This window comes from Dermochelys coriacea, chromosome 3 (assembly GCF_009764565.3).
Source record: "Dermochelys coriacea isolate rDerCor1 chromosome 3, rDerCor1.pri.v4, whole genome shotgun sequence".
NCBI classification, from domain to species: Eukaryota; Metazoa; Chordata; order Testudines; family Dermochelyidae; genus Dermochelys; species Dermochelys coriacea.
Window position 1 is genome coordinate 83677255 of NC_050070.1, and position 18647 is coordinate 83695901.

General features: G+C 45.9%; 1 protein-coding gene and 1 long non-coding RNA gene across 2 annotated transcripts in view; both read left to right on the forward strand.

Annotated features, from left to right (window-relative positions):
- AFG1L (AFG1 like ATPase) overlaps positions 1 to 18647 on the forward strand; it is a 150284-nt gene that overhangs the window by 207 nt on the left and 131430 nt on the right. The window lies entirely within an intron of this gene.
- Positions 2 to 5326, forward strand: LOC119853916. Its single transcript, XR_005292269.2, has 3 exons — positions 2 to 383; positions 4738 to 4801; positions 5093 to 5326. It is a non-coding gene; the product is annotated as an uncharacterized LOC119853916 (long non-coding RNA).

An 18647-nucleotide genomic window follows, 5' to 3' on the forward strand; every position in this document is an offset into this window, starting at 1 on the left:
CCGCAAAGGGGGCGGGGAGCCCGGGCTGGGTGCAGGCGGCGCCGCCTCGCCCCTGGGGGACCCGGGCCAGCGCCGGCTCTGCCCGTATCGCTGGGGAGGCTGATGGGCCGGGGGTGCCCCGCGCTGCGATGCTCTGCGCGGGGGCTCTCTAGGCACTGGGCAGCCCCACGTGGCCCTTCCCCGCCAGGTCTGGAGGGAGAAGAAGCGCTGCGGTGTGTCGCTGCTGCTCGCTCCCCTGGCTCTGGGGGTCTGATGGGCTTGGGGCGCCCGGCGTCCCTTCCCTGCGGCTGGGAGTAAAGCGAGCGGCGCTGCCCTCTGCCCACCCCGCGGCTGCTGGCACCGAAGCGGGGTCAGGGGCTTCTTCTCCCTTGTCTGAGCAGCAGGTAAGTTACTCAGATACGCATAAGCTTCACGGAGCTACCCCCAGGCAGCAGCAGAGTGGCGGGGAGGCTCAGCTCGCTCCTGGGTGCAAAAAGGAAAGAGAGAGCCAGGAGCAAAGGGCAGTGTCTCCTTCCCCCGGCAGTGGAAAGAATGAGCCTCTGGGTAACTGACACTTGGTGGGCAGCTGTAGCCCTGCTCACAAGGAACAAACCACGTTTCTCGCTCAGTGTCCCATTATGGCTACGTGTACCTACCCTCACCTGCTTGCCAGGGGAAGTTTTCTGGCATGTGGGTGAGGACATTTTCCAAGCCCCAGACGTATAAGGAGATGAGGTCCCCGTTCCTAAACTCATACGTTTGGAGTCCTTTTCTCTACTGGAGAAATTTACTAGCATAAACACCAGTTGCTCCCCCTCAATTGATTGAAATACACGTGTGTCCAAACACAAATGCTGCAGTTGATTTTCAGGGCAGCCGCAATCATTGAGTTACCTCTGTAATTTGTAGAGGTAAGACCCTGATTGCATCTCAATCAACTGAGTGCTAGCATGGTCGCCTCCCACTGGCACAATCAATAGCTGTCAGAGTTGACAGCTCCCTCCGCTGGCAAACATCCTTAGTTCACTGGTTGAGTGTCCTCTTTGCTCCTCGCCCTATCTTCTTTAGCGCTCCTCCCTAGAAATGGCTCAGCCATGGGCCTCCCTTGTCTTGATCCCCCTACTATACCTTTGCAGGTCTGGATCCAATTATGGATCATTAAGTGAGGTTGCATTCTCTGCCTCCTGCTGTTTTGTACCTTCCCCTCTCCCCCCATGCCAGTAAAGCCTCCAGCTCTGTAACTCCTCAGTGGGTGATCACTCATAGTTTGCCAACTGCAAGTTCAGGTCTAACAAACTATGGGTAGGTTGTCAAAGTGAGACTATTGACCAGTGAGCCACAGATTGATTACCAGCTGGGGCTGCCGCAAGAGATGAGGAACTGCACTCTTCATCACCCTCTGTTAAGTTTGGAGAACAGAAGCTGGTAACTGAATAGCGGAGTAATGAATAAGAATAAGGACAGGTCAGTTTTACAGAGTAATCTGTAAACTGTTTGATAAACTGGGCTCATATGAATAGCATGTGTAGGTATACAGTCAAATGTAACATATATGTAGGAACAAAGAAGATAGATCATATTTATGGGATAGGGGATTGTATTCTGGAAGGAATTGATTCTGAAAAGAACTTAGAAATCATGGTAGGCAAACCAACTGAATATGACTTCCCACAGTATTATGCTTTGGTTAAGGGGGCCAACATGATCCTTGGATGTATAGGCAGGGGAAGATTGAGTAGAAGGGAGGTAGTATTACCTTTGCAAACAGCATTAGTGAGAGAATTCCTGGAATATTATATCCAGTGCTGGTGAAAAATAGGGAAGAGTTCAGAAAAGAGCTATGAGAATGGTTTGAGATCTGGAAAACGTGCTTTACAGTGAGAATCGTAAGAAGTTCAACCCCGTTTAGCTTAACCAAGAGAAGCTTAAAAAATGATTTGATCACGATTTGTGAATATGTTCATGGGGAGAAGTCCTCTTATAGTAGATACCTAAAGAAGTTGATTGCTGTGGAATAATATGCAAATGAGCTGCAGTGTGTGCAGTATGACTTGTTCAGTACGTTGCTTCCTGCAAACATGACTCTGTGTATTGCCATAAAGAAAATAGAGCAGGCAGACCACCTCAGTAGTGATCAGTGCATTGTGGGAAAGTAGACTCTTTGCTTGGCTGATGTTATTACACCAACAATTTCTGTCCACATTGCACAAGTGAAGACTGGCATAGTGGAAGACCATACAACGGTTAGCCTTTTTGAAAGGAAATCTAATGCAAACAGTTTGATTATCTTTGCATCATTATGAACATTTTTTGTGCACATATGTGATGGACCAAGTGGTGCTTTATATGCCAAATTTCTGTAGTCTCCACATTTGTTCTTCAAGCATCTGTTTGTTCCTACAATCCATCCCATTTTAGCATTTTTTCTTTTCTGCTGCATCTGTGCTTTGACTTTCAATATTTCTGCAACAGGGCCTGGGGGAAGCAGCAGTCAGGTGTAACTGACTGTATTCCTGTTAATTTCATTTTGCTTCTTTTGTTGAGCCACAGGGGTAATATGTACTAGAAGCAGAGGTTTAATTCTCTTTCTTCCCCTCCTTATTATTTGTACCTTTTTTCCATAGCAGTAGAGGAGATCACGTATGAATCTCCTTTCAGAATGAAACAGAATGAAGATGATGTTGGGATATGCTTTTTTATACCTACCAGTTTTAGCACAAGCGGAAAGCATTATGAGCAAGGCCCCATGTATTCTAACCCCTCTGTATGCTGTAGGCATTCCATCCTGTCCCTCTTGCATCTACTCTCCTCCCCTTCCTTACTCTTCTCATTAACATCTCACTTTCCTCTGGCTTTTCCCTGTCACAATACAAGTAAGCTTTAGTATTTCCCATCTTAAAAATCCACACCATTGACCCTGCTTGCCTGTTTGACTACTGCCCCGTCTCCCTTCCCCCTTGCTTCTCTGAGTTCACTGAATGCACTGTTTACAATCATTGTCTGGAGTTGCTCTCTCCCAATTTTATCTGAGACTGTTATCCAATCCTGGTTCTGTCCCTTTCACTCAACTAAAACTGCTCTTGGCAAAGTCTCTAATGACCTCTTCTTAGCCAAAGCTCAGAACCCAGCACTCCATCATAATTGTCTTGACTTGTCAGCCATATTAACACAATTAGTCATGCTCTTCTTGGATTCTTGTTCTCCTTTGGCTTCTGTGACTGTTCTTTCCTTGGTCTCCTCCTGCCTCTGAAATCACTTTTTCAGTGTGTCCTTCAGAGGATCCTTCCCGCACCACCACCACCCTCTGCAACTTTCAGTCTGAGATTCCACAGGGCTTTGTTCTTGGTTCCTTTCTCTTCTTCCTTTACACCTTATTTCTGGGTAATCTTAGCCACAAACACAAATTCAGCTACCATCTTTTATGCAGACAACTCACAGACCTACCTCTCTACTCTGGACCTCTCTCCATCTGTTCAACTAAAATCTCAGCCTGTCTCTCTGACGTCTCCTCGTGGATATAGAATCGTAGAACTGGAAGGGACCTCGAGAGATCCTCTATTCCAGTCCCCTGCACTCATTGCAGGACTAAGTATTATCTAGACCAGTGGTTCTTAACCTTTACTGCAGCCTGCACCCTTTTGGTTCTCAAAATATGTTCTCACAGCCCTTATAAAAAATTGTTGAAGTAGGTCAGTTCTTTAAACCTAGGTATATTTTTTGTTTATATATTACAGTAATCGTTAAAAAATGTATAATGTTAATAAATATATAGGTTTGATGAAACAAAGTAGTTGTACTTATGGGCCTGTGCTTAATTTGTGTTTTGGATGATTTACCTTCTAAAATAGTCTGGCATGTCTCGCACCCCAGAAAGGGCATCTCCCACCCCCAGGGGGTGCATGCACCCCAGGTTAAGAACCACTCATCTAGACCATTCCTGCTGTAGCCCTCTGATTCCGGCTCCTTGATTTATTTGCCCCAGGCATAGGTTTTCCCTGGAAGGAGAAAGGAACAAAGATGAACCCTCCTTGCGTGCATGACTGGGTTGCCATGAGGCAACCTGTGCACAGAATGGGACAGAGCTGCCCAATGTAATGTGTGGAAGAGACAGAGAGCGAGGGAGACCCGGGTATGGGGGAAGGCGGCTTGAGGAAAGGACCGAACTGTGCCCTGTCCCATTTTGGATGAAGCAAAAAAAAATTTGGGGGGCACCGCTTTTAGGCACCCCCAAATCTTGGCACCCTAGGCGGCCGCTTGGTTTGCCTAGTGGTTACACTGGCCCTGCCTGAAGTCGTGTTAGGGGTAGGTAAATGTTTAATGCTTTTAAGGTGGCATTTAGGAGGATTTAGCGTTGAGTGGCCGCCTCCCAGTTGATGGCGGGTGCCATCTGCCACCAATGCTGGTGAGGGGAGAGGTGGAGGTGCCTTTCTAGGATTATTTTTTGAAGACTAGGGGCTAAGCGGAGGAGGCTACATTTAAGAAGGGGTGCTGGAAATTGTTTGAGGCAGGTAATATTTGCCTTTTTACACTGGCGGGCTGTGTGAGTGGATGATATACGTGATATCCCAACATGTGGAACTGTGGGGATTAGGTTGCACCTTACACCATTCGGGGACTAATATTGCAGCTACATCCCTATGCCAGCTGTTAATGTGGGTCAGTGACTTTGATGGCAAATTGAATGTTTTTGTGACATTGAACACCTGCCCATGTACTCTCCCATTGGTAGTTTATTTGAGCCATTTTTTTTTTTTTTAGATTTTTCCCTCCCAGTGGAACCGCAAGCATTGGCAGTAAGGATGGAGGTTTTTTTTCTTTAAAGGTAGGGGCCACTGATTCCAGGTAGACATGCACTTTTTAGGAGGTGGGTTTAGGTAGTGCGGGATGTAATGTTGTTTTTTATGATGATGTTTGGCGTGGCCCATGGCCTTTTTGGATTAATTTTTCTTGGGATTTAATTTGGGAGGGATACACAGGGCCAGGGGACCTGGGGCTCTCGGCAGTGGGCCACCCCTGGGAAAATACCCAGGTAATATGTGACGCCATATTCCCAGGATGCTAAGCCACAGTTGCCCCCCTGCCAGTGGATAATTGATTTTTTTTTTTTCACCAGGGACAATTTTGAACAACAGTAAAATTAACAAAGGAGGCTGAAAGCGCCGGAAACGCAAGGATTTCAATAAAAATGTACCACCATACATACATTGTATTGCCCTGATGAATTCTGTAGGCTTGAAGCAGCAAGAGCGGTTCCACAGCTTTTGTTTGGGGTGTTTTTGGGCTTTTGCTATTACTGCCTTGCCCTGTTAACAAAGCAAAGGGGTAAAAAAAGCAACATATTATAAGTGCATCTATTAGGGAAACTGAGGCACATAAAATTCTCTAAGCCATTAGTTATTTTGTTACGGCTTGTTTGGGCTTTTATTATGGATGTTGTTTGCCTGGTTTAGGAGGTTGCAACAACATTTTGTTTAGGGATTAGGGGTGGCTATTGCTTGCCAAGGGGCCTTCCATTTTGCCTTAGGCTTTTATTTCGCTTCAGGCCACCACAGGGGGAACAGAGTTTGTCCCCCAGGGGTGCATGGAAAGTCTGGGGCCACCCATCATGTATTTTGCTGTGGCCCTACGATGTTTATTTGGACTATGCATTGTTCCCATGGCCCCTGCCCTCCAGCTTTGCGCCATACTGTAGCTCGAGCCCCATTGGTGGCTCGAACCATGGAGAGCCTTTGGAAGTATTTTTTTGTTTTGTTTGTTTGTAATTATTCAAATAATTCCATGGATAGATGGAAATCTGGATGGTTCAGGCAGGTGGCTGGTTCACAACTGAGGCCCACGACGTTATGATTAGAAACCAAGAAAGAAGCATATGTTTTAAGCTGGTTGGCATGTGCCCATTTTAATTTATCGGGTAGCTGCAGCTGGTAAACTACCAGAGAAATGCGGTTTACCACAGGGTACGGGCCCATCCACTTAACATTTAAGGTATGGGCCACTCTCCCCAGTTTTTGTAACATTACCTTATTTTTGACTTGCCACCCCCGGACGTTGTTTTTTGGAGGGTTTTTTTGCGTTTGGCCTTTTTTGTTTTTTTGTTTTTGGTTTAGAGCGGCCTTTACGGGTTTTAGAAAGTTATTTTTTTTTTTTTAGCTGGGCAATATACTGACCATTTGGTGAATTGGCAGGCGAGCTTTTTTCCCATTTTCATAGATTGCCCCACATCATTGGGCGACCAAAAAGAATATGGTAGGGGGTGTACCCGGTACCCAGGCAGTTTGAATTGCGTAAAGCTGCCAAAATGGTTGTCAGCTTTTGGGGCCAGTTCGTTTTCGAAGTGGAGCACATTTTCCGGAGGGCATTTTTTAGATTTTGGTTTTGCCTTTTTACAGCGCCACTGCTTTGTGGCTGATAACTGATGTGAATTTGTTGCTTAATGTTTAAGGCCGCCAGCAAGGATTTAAGGACTTTTTCCACAAAAGCCACCCCCTGATTAGAAACCATAATTTAGGGTGTGCCGTATTGGCAGAAGATTTCGTTATAGAGTTTTTTTGGCACCACTGCCGCTATATTAACCCGGGTTGGGAATGCCTTTGTTTAGGCAGAAAATACATTAATTATTACTAGGAGGTATTTTTACTCCTTTTTTGTTGTTGGTAGTAAATTAGTAAAATTTATTTGCAGATGGTGCCATAACCCTTGGGTTTTTTGCCCCTGCAAAACAGGGAGCTAGGCCCCTCGCTTTACCTGGGCACACTTAAGGCATCCCTCTACGATTCGTTGCATCATTTGTTTTTGTTTTGGCCATTGTGCCACTGTTTTACTTTGAATAGGGTTTCCTCCACCCGCTCATGTGCCCACTCGTGTAATTTCCAGATCATGTTGTTTTGCTTGGTGGTAGTTAATTTTGTGATTAAGGCTGCTACCTTAGTTGAACGAATTTGAGTTTGTTTGTTTTATTTATGAAGTAATCCCTTATCCTTATAAGCATGTGATTTTACCCAGGCAATGTAAACCTTCCCCTTTTGTGCTTTATATAATGCCATTATTTTTTGCCACTTTTGTGATGTTTGATGGGCTTGCGGTTTGCGGTGTTTTAATTAATTTTTTTTTTTAACAAAACATATACGTTGATACCCCCGCACCACATATTTATTGTTTGCAACAAGGTATACCTCACAGTTCTCCCCCAACTGAGTGTTATATTTTAGAACCTGGAGTACTGCCTCTATTTTGGCATTTTGTGTTGAACCATGTGCTAGGTTTTTGGTGAGGCTCGCTCCCCCACCCCCCGCACTGAAAGCTGCTCACTGGGAGTACCAATTCCCATGGTGGAAAAAGCAGGAGCCACTGGTAAACCATAAATGGTTGGCCCGGGTTGGATTGTGAAGGATTGGGAGGGGATCCCATTCCTGGGCAGCTGTCCATTTCCGCTTGGCAACCTTGCAGGAATGCTTAGCACCCTGTTTCACCAGCAGGTCTGGGGACCACAGAGTTTTTGAGGCCACCCCCTTTGAGTGAGAAACAGGGTCCACTGTGCCAAGCGGGTGTGAGAGACTGAACTCGTTTTGGACCCGGTTAAAATGTATTTTAAGTGTGTGTGTGCGGGGTTTGCAGTACTATTGGTGCTCCTTTGGTGTATGCCTGGAAAGTTTGCACCGCCCATACCGCCGCCAAGCTTTTTTTTTTTACAGGGGCTATATTTTATCTTTGGCTGCTGTAGTGCCCAGGAATTGTATGCAACTGGGATTAGCAGACCCTGCGTGTTTTTTTTTTTAAGGAGGACAGCCCCCAGCGCCTCCGGACCACAGGACAGCCGAAGGTAAAAGGGCTTGGCAATGCCTGGGAAAGCGAGGGCCAGCGCTTGCATGGCAGCCCGCTTTAAGGTGTTAAAGGTGTTTTTTTTGTGGTTCCCCCACAGTGCCACTGAGCCCTCTTTTTAAGCAGTGCCCACAAAGGGCGAGTCAGAGTGGCAAAATTGGGAATATGGTTTTGAATAAAATTAAAGCCCACCAAAATAGTGCGCAATTGTTTTAAGTTGGTGGGCTTTTTCATCTTAAACAATGCACGGACCTTGGCTACATTTACTAGCCTGACTCTTTCCTGCAGGGTGATGCCCAAGTAGATGACTGACCGCTGGACCAATTGTGCCTTTTTTAATGGCACCTTGAACCCAGTATTTAAAATTTTATTTAGAATTGTTTTCGTAAAGTTTTGCACCAGGGGTTTTGTTTTTCCATGCACCAACAAATTATTCACGTACGAAATGACATGGCAACAGACCTTCGGGAGCAATTCATCTAGCATAGCCACCACATGCTGGTGGATGATGGAGGGGGCATTGTGGAATCCCATGGGGATGCATGTGAAAATAAACTGTTTTCCACTAAACTGAAATGCAAAGCGGTCTTGGGAGGCAGGGGTAAGGCAAAAAAGTAGTTGGCTAGGTTAATAACGATGTTAATAACATTTGTTTTGTGGCTGCACATGGAGCAAGACCTTAGGCATTGAGGTGACTACTGGTGCCATTATGGGGGTGTTTTGATTTTTTTTTTTTTTTTTTTTTTTGGTAATTTACAGTAAGGCGTTAGGCCTGCCCTCCCACCTTTAATACCGGAAAGACCAGGCTATTAAAGGGGCTATGGGTAGTTTGGAGTACCCCATGTCTTTTCAAATTGGCAATTACCCCTGCAATAACCTCCTCCGCTGCTTTGGAATAAGGATATTGTTGCAGGGGAACCGGGGACTCCACCTCCTCCACTAATGCCTACCACACTTGGAGGGATACGTTTGCCAGACCCCTGGCACCGCTTGTTTTCAATATGCCTCCTCCTCTGCAGTTAAAGCTGCCAATGTGGTGGTGGCAAATCTCCCCCCCTCGTCCCGGGGCAGGGGCATGCCCCTCTTCTGCCATAGCGTGCCCCCTTGATCTTAAGGATTAAACCACAGCCCCTGCTCCAGCATTCATGGCATTTCCCAAATTACCGTTTTTATAGAGGAGGGGTTAATGGTAAATGAGGCATGTAAAATTGTTTTTACAGTGGTTATTGGGACTTGGTTCCAGGTTAGTTGCTGTTGCGGCTTCGAATTGAATGCAGAGATCCGGGTAGGAGGTCCTGGGTTGCCCTTAGCAGGGATAAAATTTAATACATTTATACTAGCCCCATTGTCTAACAGGGCCATGCACGGACTCTGAATGACTACAACAGCAATTTTGGGGCGGCGGTTGGAGTTTTAGGTTACTTTACCTCGATACTGCCAGCGGGACCCCTGGCCGACAATGGGGCTGCCCTAACCGAAGCCCTCCCTGAGGTTCCTAGCCCGTGGGAGTTGCTCGTGGAGCTGGCGATAATTCTCCACAGAAAGGGTGGCTGCTTGGACAGGCTGGGGCAGGGGTGGCGGATCACCCACTGTGCAGGCCTGGGTTTTGGAGATGCTGGCGGCCCATTCATCCCGCCTGGCTGAGAGGGCCAAGAGCCTTTTTACTAACATGAAGGTGGGTTTTTTATACCATCTGTTCATATCCTCCTCCAGAGCCCAGAGGGAGCGTCAAGCTTGCCTACGGACTGCCATTTCGGTTTTATATACCTTCTTAGTTAGCGGCAAAGACTGGCCCTCTTTGGGGTGCTGGTTTGATTGGCTTTTAACTGGCTTTTTTTCACCATTCCCAGGTACCCAGTTAGTATATGTGGGGGTACCTTCCACCTTTTGGGTGGCCTAGAGTGCTGCCACCTTTACCCTTTTAATTGTTTTTTTGAAATGCTTAGCAATTTGCATAATTTTATTTTTTAATGCCTTCCAGGTGACGGGTTTGCCCTCAGCCCAAAGCCCCAGTTTATCCCTTCACCAATTATTTATCCCTTTTGCAAGCTTTTGTAACTGAGCAATGGTTCAGGGAGGTTGGGACAAGTGACGCTGTGCTGCGGTCGCTGGCTGGATTTTCTTCAGGACCAGCGCGATTAAACTTTGTTGATAAAAATAATTTAACCTGGTTTATTCCAGGGCCTGGTCGAGATTTGACAGATATTTTCGTTTTTGTTGGGTGGAAAGAAGGACTTTCGGCACAGCTTGCACAACAAGCAACCCCTCTCCCTGCAGCTGACCCACCGTGGTTTTTAGGGGGAGGCCAGCTTTGAGCTGGCAGCGGTGAGCACCCGCTTAATTTTTTGCTGGGCTGGGACAAATTATTTACATGTATGATATTTTAGAGGGAAAGAAGCCAGGTAGCAGCTTTTTTCATTTGAAACGGAGCTCGCGAGCCACCATGGAGATGTTAGCCGGGCCCAGCAGACTTTGAATTCTGGCTGAAATACTCCGAGTTTCGACCCAAGCCCCATCCTGGAGTTGTTTGGTGGACCTCCCCTTAGTTTTAATGAGAGCCGCTATGGGGGTGCAACAAGGTTTTGCCCAAAATTGAGGTTTCTCACAGAGGGAGAGATTAAAGCCCTTACAAGGGTTACCTGATTTATTTTCCGTGAGGCTTGCCACTTGGACAGAACGCACGGCCAATAGGCGTTTTAACTGTTTAATTTTTTTTTTATGGTGAGCACACTGCCTTTGTGGTGTATTTTGCATACGAATGCTTAAATCCTTGACGAGTTCTTGAAGGACTGGTACTTGCATAGCCAGTGCTTCCAGGCAGGTGCGTTTTGCCTTTTTCGTCTGGAAGTTTTGTTTTAAGGCTTGCAACTTGTTCTGAGCATAGGCTTGGGTTGCAGCCTGGTTAGTAATTTGCGCTTTTAGTTGCTTAATTTTTTTACCAGCAATCAGGTACGCACCTTTTCCCCAACTGTTCTTTTTGTCCCGACAACATTTGATACCACATGGCCACTGCAGTTTAGATTAATCCCAGCTGCTGCTAGGTTTTTACCCTTTTGCTTTTTATACTTGGCATACAGGTCTAACAAATCCTGCCAAGTAAGTATGCTTTTTTGAAGCTCCGCCACCCCAGGGATTGTATCCCACCTTGGTGAGAGCCCTCTCCAACTGGGAGAGGTTCTCACCCCCCCCTTGAAAGAGGCAGCAGGGTTTCGTCCCTCTTTGCTGCCTCTCCTGTGGCTCGGGCATCAGATTCACCCGACTTCCATGACACCAGCGGGCCGGGCAGCCGGACTTCCGTGTCCGTGCCTCCTAATGCCCGTGCGTCCAGCCGTGAACCCACCATTGATGTCATCGCCCACGACTGCGGGACTCCCGAGTCCACAGCTATACCCTTTGTTTTTTGAACATGTTATTACAATTTGGTAGTACCACTCTTAAGGTGTTCTTAATTACCTGAGATTTTACATTGCCCACGTTGGCACTGGGACTTGCAATGCTCACCCGTGGGCTGGAGGGAGAGACACTAAGTCTCCCTCCGTATTAATCGGTCCTCTACCACCGAGGGTTTATGCACCAAATCCCAAACCCTTTGCAGACAGAGTGAGGAGCTTTAAGTTTTTCTTTTTTGCTTAGTTATACTACAACTGAGGGCTCATGCACCAAGAATTATCCCTTCCATTTGGAGAGAGGGACTCTAAGCCCTCTTCCCATTGCCCGGTATTTTTACGACTGGGGGTATACCCACCTGCACCCTTCCCCTGCTGACCGGGGTGGAAAGAGGAATGCTAAAGTTTTCAGTCCTCCTATGACTGAGGGTGGGGCCCACCATTAATCATATAAAATCCTTAACATGCAATACCAACAGTGCCGGACAGAGAAAACATGAAATACCAAGGACAAAACAGTTGGTGCTCTCTGCAGGGTTCCTCCCCTCCGCATTTCTCCACCAAAACTGTGACAGATTGTTGTTACCAAGCTGCCTGAAGCATCAGGTGATCAGTCTGAGGCCACAGGATCATTAAGGGAGCAGATAACGGAACACACCAAGGGTTTAAATTTTAAAGCTTTATTGATAAAATAAAATAACAGCGGAGAGTGCTGGAAATGCTTTCACGTCACTTAGAGGAAGGAAGAAAGCGTTAGTGCAAATCTGGAGGCTTTAGCAGCTGCATACAAATTTTTGCCGTAGTGGAGGAACGAGAGCAGTTTGGGATTATGGGAAGACACATTAGCTGTATGTTCGTACTAAAAACGATAAACTTTGGAATAGTTAATAATGTTGCTAGTTAACTTGACCCTTTTAAGTTACAGACTTAAGCTTGATCTGTACTACAGGGCTAAGTCGACATAAGCTGCCTTGTGTTGACCTAGCTGTGGAAGTGTCTTTGCTTATATTTGGCTTCCTCTGATGTAAGTGCCTCTCTATGCCAATGTAGTAGCACCACTACTCCAAGCAGCGTAGATGTAATTAGGTCAATGCAGTGCCAGCATAGACATTGTGTTGCTTATGCTGACTGTTACTAGCTTTCAGGACCCTTCCCGCTATGCCTCATGCTGACAATACAATCCATACGAGTGCTCCTCATGCGGACGTGCACTGCCAACATAAGGAGCCAAATGTGTGCGCACACAAGCAATTTAATAACTATGGTGGCTATATGCCGATGTAAATTAGGTCAACATGATTTTGTAGTGTAGACACAGCCTTAATGCATTGAGATCAATAGGGTCTCCCCTCTCAGACCTATTGTTTTAGGGTGTTTGCAGAGTTGGGAATCCATCATTGCATTGGTTTATGCTCTGTCCCTGTGTGACACAACCAGAGTACAATCCAGACTAATGCGTAGCTGTGTCAGCCTTGCCCTCCAACTTGGGGTGCCCTTTACAAAGCTTTGCTGCTGCAGCCTCTGACCTGGATTGATCATGAACAGCCTCCAGGATGCAAGTCACTCACAGTTATGTCTGTTTGTGGGCTGCAGCCAGCCAGCCACACTTAGGCTCTTAGCGTCTTGAATTATACTGCAGGGTGACCCCAACGCACTCCCAGTCCCAGATTTTCCCCCAAGAGGTGTATGTCCTGTACTGCCCAGCCTTCTCCTGGATAATAGAAATTTATATAGATCTGTTATTTCATCAATGGAAATAATATGCACACATTTTGTTATCGCAAATGGAATATCCCATACACTTCAGTTTAAACACACTGGATTAGCTAAAACAATAAAACAAGTTTATTAATTACAAAGAGAGAGCTTTTTAAGTGAATACAAGTAATGAGGCATAAAAGTCGAAATCTTTACAAGAAAAATAGAGATAAAATGCAACTAATGCCTAATTTAACTATGTTAAATTCAAAGCAAAGTTTTTCTTACCACAGGTCCTCAACAGTCTTACTGGCCAAACTTTTTAGGCCAGGACTCATTCTTCTGTTTAATGGCTGTTTTCTTTGTTCCTTCTCATGCAGTGAATCAATGGACAGAGAGAGAGAGGAGGAAGGGCGTCTTAGGCCTTGCCTACACTTCAGAGTTTTGTCGACAAAAGATATGTCGACAATCAAGAAGCTCTATAATAAAAATCAGTATTGCATATTCACACTCGCTCTCTTTGTCAGCAAAGTGCGTCCACAGTTGGGGAACTGTCATCGACAGTGTGTGCAATGCACTGTGGGTACGTATCCCACAGTCCAGGTCAACACATTCTGCTGCTAGGTCTTGTGGGAGGGCAGAGGGGATTGTGGTGCATCTTGGGACCAGACTCAGTGTCCCATGATGCATTGTTTTCTGTCCCATCATTCCATTGGCTTCCAGCTTTCTTTCATGGCACTTTTCAAAGGCTCTTGTTTGCTGTTCACCCCGCCATCTCTGTGGGAAGGGATGGATCCCGCACTGCTTTCTTATGTACTGATCACTGTCGTCATGAAGACATTGTGGATGGCAGTGCAGTTGATCACGAAGTTCCTACCTGAAGAAGGCTCCCAGTTGCCTGACATGCTGTGCGTTATGGACAGGAGCAACTTTATTGCTTTTGGCATTCACGGAACAGCTGCAGATGGTGGACCATCGCTTTTGGGTTTAGGAAACAAGCACTGAATGGTGGGATCATATCGCAGATCTGGGATGACGAGCAGTGGCTACAGAACTTTTGGATGCAGAAAGCCACCTTCCTGTAACTGTGTGCCTAAGGACACCAGAATGGGAATCGCTGTGTGGAAGCTGGTGAGTCCAGACTGCTACCGGTCGGTCGTGAATCGATTTGGAGTTGGGAAGTTGATTATTGGGACTGCGTTAATGCAAGTATGCAGGGCAATTAATTGCATCCTGCTACGAAGGACTGTGACTCTGGGAAATGTGTGTGAAATAGCAGACAGCTTTGCAGAAATGGGTTTCCCTAACTATGGAGGGGTGATAGATGGCACACATATTCCAATTTTGACATCAGACCACCTTGCGACAGAGAACATCAGTAGGAAAGTATACTTCTCCACGGTGTTGCAGGTGTCTGTGGATCACCATGGGCGTTTCATCAGCGTGGGGTGGTCCAAGAAGATGCATGATGCATGCATCTTCAGGGACTCTGGCCTGTATAGAAACTACAAGTGAAGACTTTCTTTCCAGACCAGAAGATTATAGTGGGGGATATTGAAATGCCTATAGTGATTCTGGGAGACCCCTTACAACCATGGCTCATGAAACCTTGCACAGGAAACCCAGACAGAAGTAAGGAGCAATTCAACAATAGGCTGAGTAGGTGCCAGATGACAGTGGAATGTGCCTTTGGCAGATTAAAGGTGTGCTGGCGATACCTTTATGACAAGTTAGACCTCAATGAGGATAATATTCCCATGGTCATAGCCGCGTTTTGTACATTGCATAATCTTTGTGAAGCTAAGGGTGAAAGGTTTGCTCAGGCGTGGCTGCTGATTTTGAACAGCCAGATACCAGGGCTATCAGAGGGGCCCAGAGCGGGGCAATTTGAATCAGGGAAGCTTTGAGGCAACACTTTTTGAAAATGAGAACCAGTAATGTATATCTTTATGATTTGTGCTGCAGTGTTACGTTACATGTAGTTTTCCTAAGAAACAATGGTGACATTTGGGGCCTTAAATTCTAGTAAGCAAATGATTAAACTGCCTGTGTATGTATTGCTAGCACCTGCTATCTCAATTTGTAGGAAACAAATAAAGATGAGTTGCCATTCAAAAACTTTGCTTTTACTGCACAAGAAACAACACACACAAAGACGCTTGGGGGGAAAAGAGGTACTAGGGACGGGCAGACTCTCAGAGCTGTGTTTAGGACTAGCTGTCATTTTGAAAGTTGTCCGAGGGGGTGGAGTGAACGGGAAAACGAGAAGTCTCAAAAAGTGGAAAGGACTGTGTGGATGGAGTTTGGGAGGGGGCATGGAAAAGAGTTCTGAATATGCTGCAGGGGAAGGCAGGCACACATCTGCTCAGTCTGCAGCATTGTTAAGGACTTCAGCATCTGCATTTGCTCCTCCATGATTTTAATCATCCGCTCAGTAGCATCCTTAACAAACTCACTTTCTTTTCTGTCCTGTCTTTCCACTCCTTGTATTCCCTTTTCTCTGCATTGGAGAACTGCAGTACCTCCCAGAATATGTCTTCTTTTCTCCATCTTGGGCACTTTTTTATCTTTCGCAGAGACACTCAGCAAGTGTGTGTAGGGTGTTCCTCAAGGCCACATCTGCTGAAGCACAAGGAACAATGCACAGAAGCATGATTAAGTTCACTCACAGCACTCATGTCACTCTGGTAACATAACAAGGGATAGCTCAGTGGTTTGAGCATTGGCCTGCTAAACCCAGGGTTGTGAGTTCAATCCTTGAGGGGGCCATTTAGGGATCTGGGGCAAAAAAAATTGGGGATTGGTCCTGCTTTGAGCAGGGGGTTGGACTAGATGATCTCCTGAGGTCCCTTCTAACCCTGATATTCTATGAAGCCCAAAGGTACTAACCCTAATTGAATAAGGTTTAACCAAATTCAAAAAAAAGTTTCTGTGGGAGGAGGGATAGCTCAGTGGTTTGAGCATTGGTCTGCTAAACCCAGGGTTGTGAGTTCAATCCTTGAGGGGGGCCATTTAGGGGATCTGGGGCAGAAATTGGGGATTGGTCCTGCTTTGAGCAGGGGGTTGGACTAGATGATCTCCTGAGGTCCCTTCCGATCCTGATATTCTATGATCAACTTTCTCACTGACCCTTGGCAAGCACACATCTCAGCGAACACCAAAGAATGATGAGTGTTGGCTGGGGGTGGGAGGCCACTCTATATGGGGAAAAGAGCACTCTGCAAGGGTTGCAGTGCAGCCAACTAGAGGAAAACATTCTAAAATTATCCCACACTTTTCCACAGGCGGGGGTCATTTTAGCAGATATCTTACTTCTGAAGCTAAGCAGGGAAGCAAGGGCATATCTACTACATGCTTGTGGCTTCCGCCCTGGTCCCTATGTTGCTTGTCTTTGTGCCGCTTTGGTCCCTGCACAAGTGATTGCCGAATGGCATGGGAAATTTTTTTACAATGGGAGAAGGAACAAAGCAGCTCTGCCAAGGAACCTTCGGCAGAGGATTGTTGAGTACCTCCAGGAAACTTTCCTAGAGTTCTCTCTGGTGGATTCCCGAGAGATCTCTGCATGCATCAACACCCTGTTCTATTGTGCTGATTGGCTGTACCGGGGAAAGTTCAGCACACAAATAGCCAGCCTTGTATATTTCTATACCCTGAACCCACCTTCACACTACACAAACCACAGCCACCTACCAGGCATCTCCTCTCCTGCTTCTTGCTCGTCAGAGAGCAACTGCTGAGACTGGTAGACGCCTCTGGATTGGTGAACCAGGTGACCTGCCAGGAGCTCCACATTGTCGTCTAACTCCACCTGTTCATCAATGACTTCGTCCTCTGGGTTAGGTCCTCTTTTCACCACCTCCAGGCCCACCGAAGTATCCACAGGGCTCTTGGCAGTGGAGGTGGGGTTGCCACCGAGGATAGCGTCCAGCTCCTTGTAGAACTGGCAGGTCTTAGGTGCAGCACTGGAGCGATGGTTCTCTTCCCTCGCCTTATAGTACACCTGCCTCAGCTCCTTTATCTAACTCTGCACTGCAGCGTGTCCCAATCATAGATGCACAAGCCTCAAGAAATCTGCCCATAGGTATCCCAATTCCTACTGCTCAAACTCAGCTGGGACTGCACAGCCTCCTCTCCCCATATACTGAGGAGATCCAGCAGTTTTGCAGTGGTCCAAGTGGGAGAATGTTTGCTGTGATAAGCTGCTATGGTCACCTGTGAAGATGTGATGAGACCTCTCCACGCAGAGCCAACAGGAAATGGAATTTCAAAAATTCCCAGGGCTTCTAAGGGGGAGGGGTGGATAGTTGTTTACCTGGCTGCAGGGCAGTGGAGTTCAAACTGCTGACCAGAACGGTCAGGATGGGCATTGTGGGACACCTCCTGGGGGCCAACTAAAACGATAAAATCAAGCGTGGCATTGACACTGGCACTCTGTTGACAAAAATTTTGTGCAAAAAGCCTTATGTCTCTCATCGGGGGAGTTTTATTTTGTTGCCAAAACAGGACATTTTTGCCACCAAAGGTTGCCTCGCAGTGTGTACGCATCCATTGTTTTGTCAACAAAAGCGGCCTTTTGTTGACAAAACTCAATAGTGTAGACAAGGCCTTAATGTAGATTCTTTTTGCCCCTGCCCTCTTTCCTGCTAAGGAATGGTTACTTAGCATGTAATGGCCCATCAGCCTTGTTTACACCTAGTTTACCCTTTGTCTCCCTTCCTGCTTGATGACTCTGTTTACTGCTTAAATGCAGATTAAGCAGAGCACACATTTTGTGTGAGGCAGACCTGTTTGCCAACTTCTGTTTGGGCAGGGCTGTGGTTTGGAACCTGTGTTAATACTACTAAACAGTGGCATCTTATAAATTCATATACAGGATTTTACCAGGACAATAATGACCAGCAAATTATGAGTTTTCAAATAAGAGCTCACAAGGCATACCTTGTACAAAGATTACTACAATAGTGGACACGGGTATATTCTGTCACACCGTATTTTCAAGATTTTCTTTCCAATCGTAAGGACTATACATGGGGCTATTACTATGAGCAGCAGTAGCACAGGCAGTCCTCTCGTATCAAAATAGTGAAGCGGTGTGGGGGAAAAAAACGGAATTCCAGGGCTAATAATACTTTTTTCTGAGGAGCTTTATAGTACCATAATGGCAGGTTTCAGAGTAGCAGCTGTGTTGGTCTGTATTCGCGAAAAGAAAAGGAGTACTTGTGGTACCTTAGAGACTAACAAATTTATTAGAGCATAAGCTTTCGTGAGCTACAGCATCTGATGAAGTGAGCTGTAGCTCACGAAAGCTTATGCTCTAATAAATTTGTTAGTCTCTAAGGTGCCACAAGTACTCCTTTTCTTTTTGCGAGTACCATAAGGGGTAAACTATAGGCAGGATAAGTGACTTGCCCAGGGTCATGTAGTGAACTGATGGCAAAGATGAGAATCAAGCCCAGAAGTCCTGACTACTATTTCCTTCCTTTAACACTGCCTCTTGGAACATCAACGTCGGCAAGTTTGAAATACATACTGAGTGCTTGTCTTACACTGGAACTTTACATAATTGTACATTTGTAAGTTCAACTTTCATGATAAATAGATTGCAATACAGTACTTGTATTACGTGAATTGAAAAATACTATTTTGTTTTTTACAGTGGAAATATTTATAATAAAAATAAATATAAAGTGAGCACTGTACACTTTGTATTCTGTTATAATTGAAATCAATATATTTCAAAATGTAGAAAACACCCAAAATATTTAA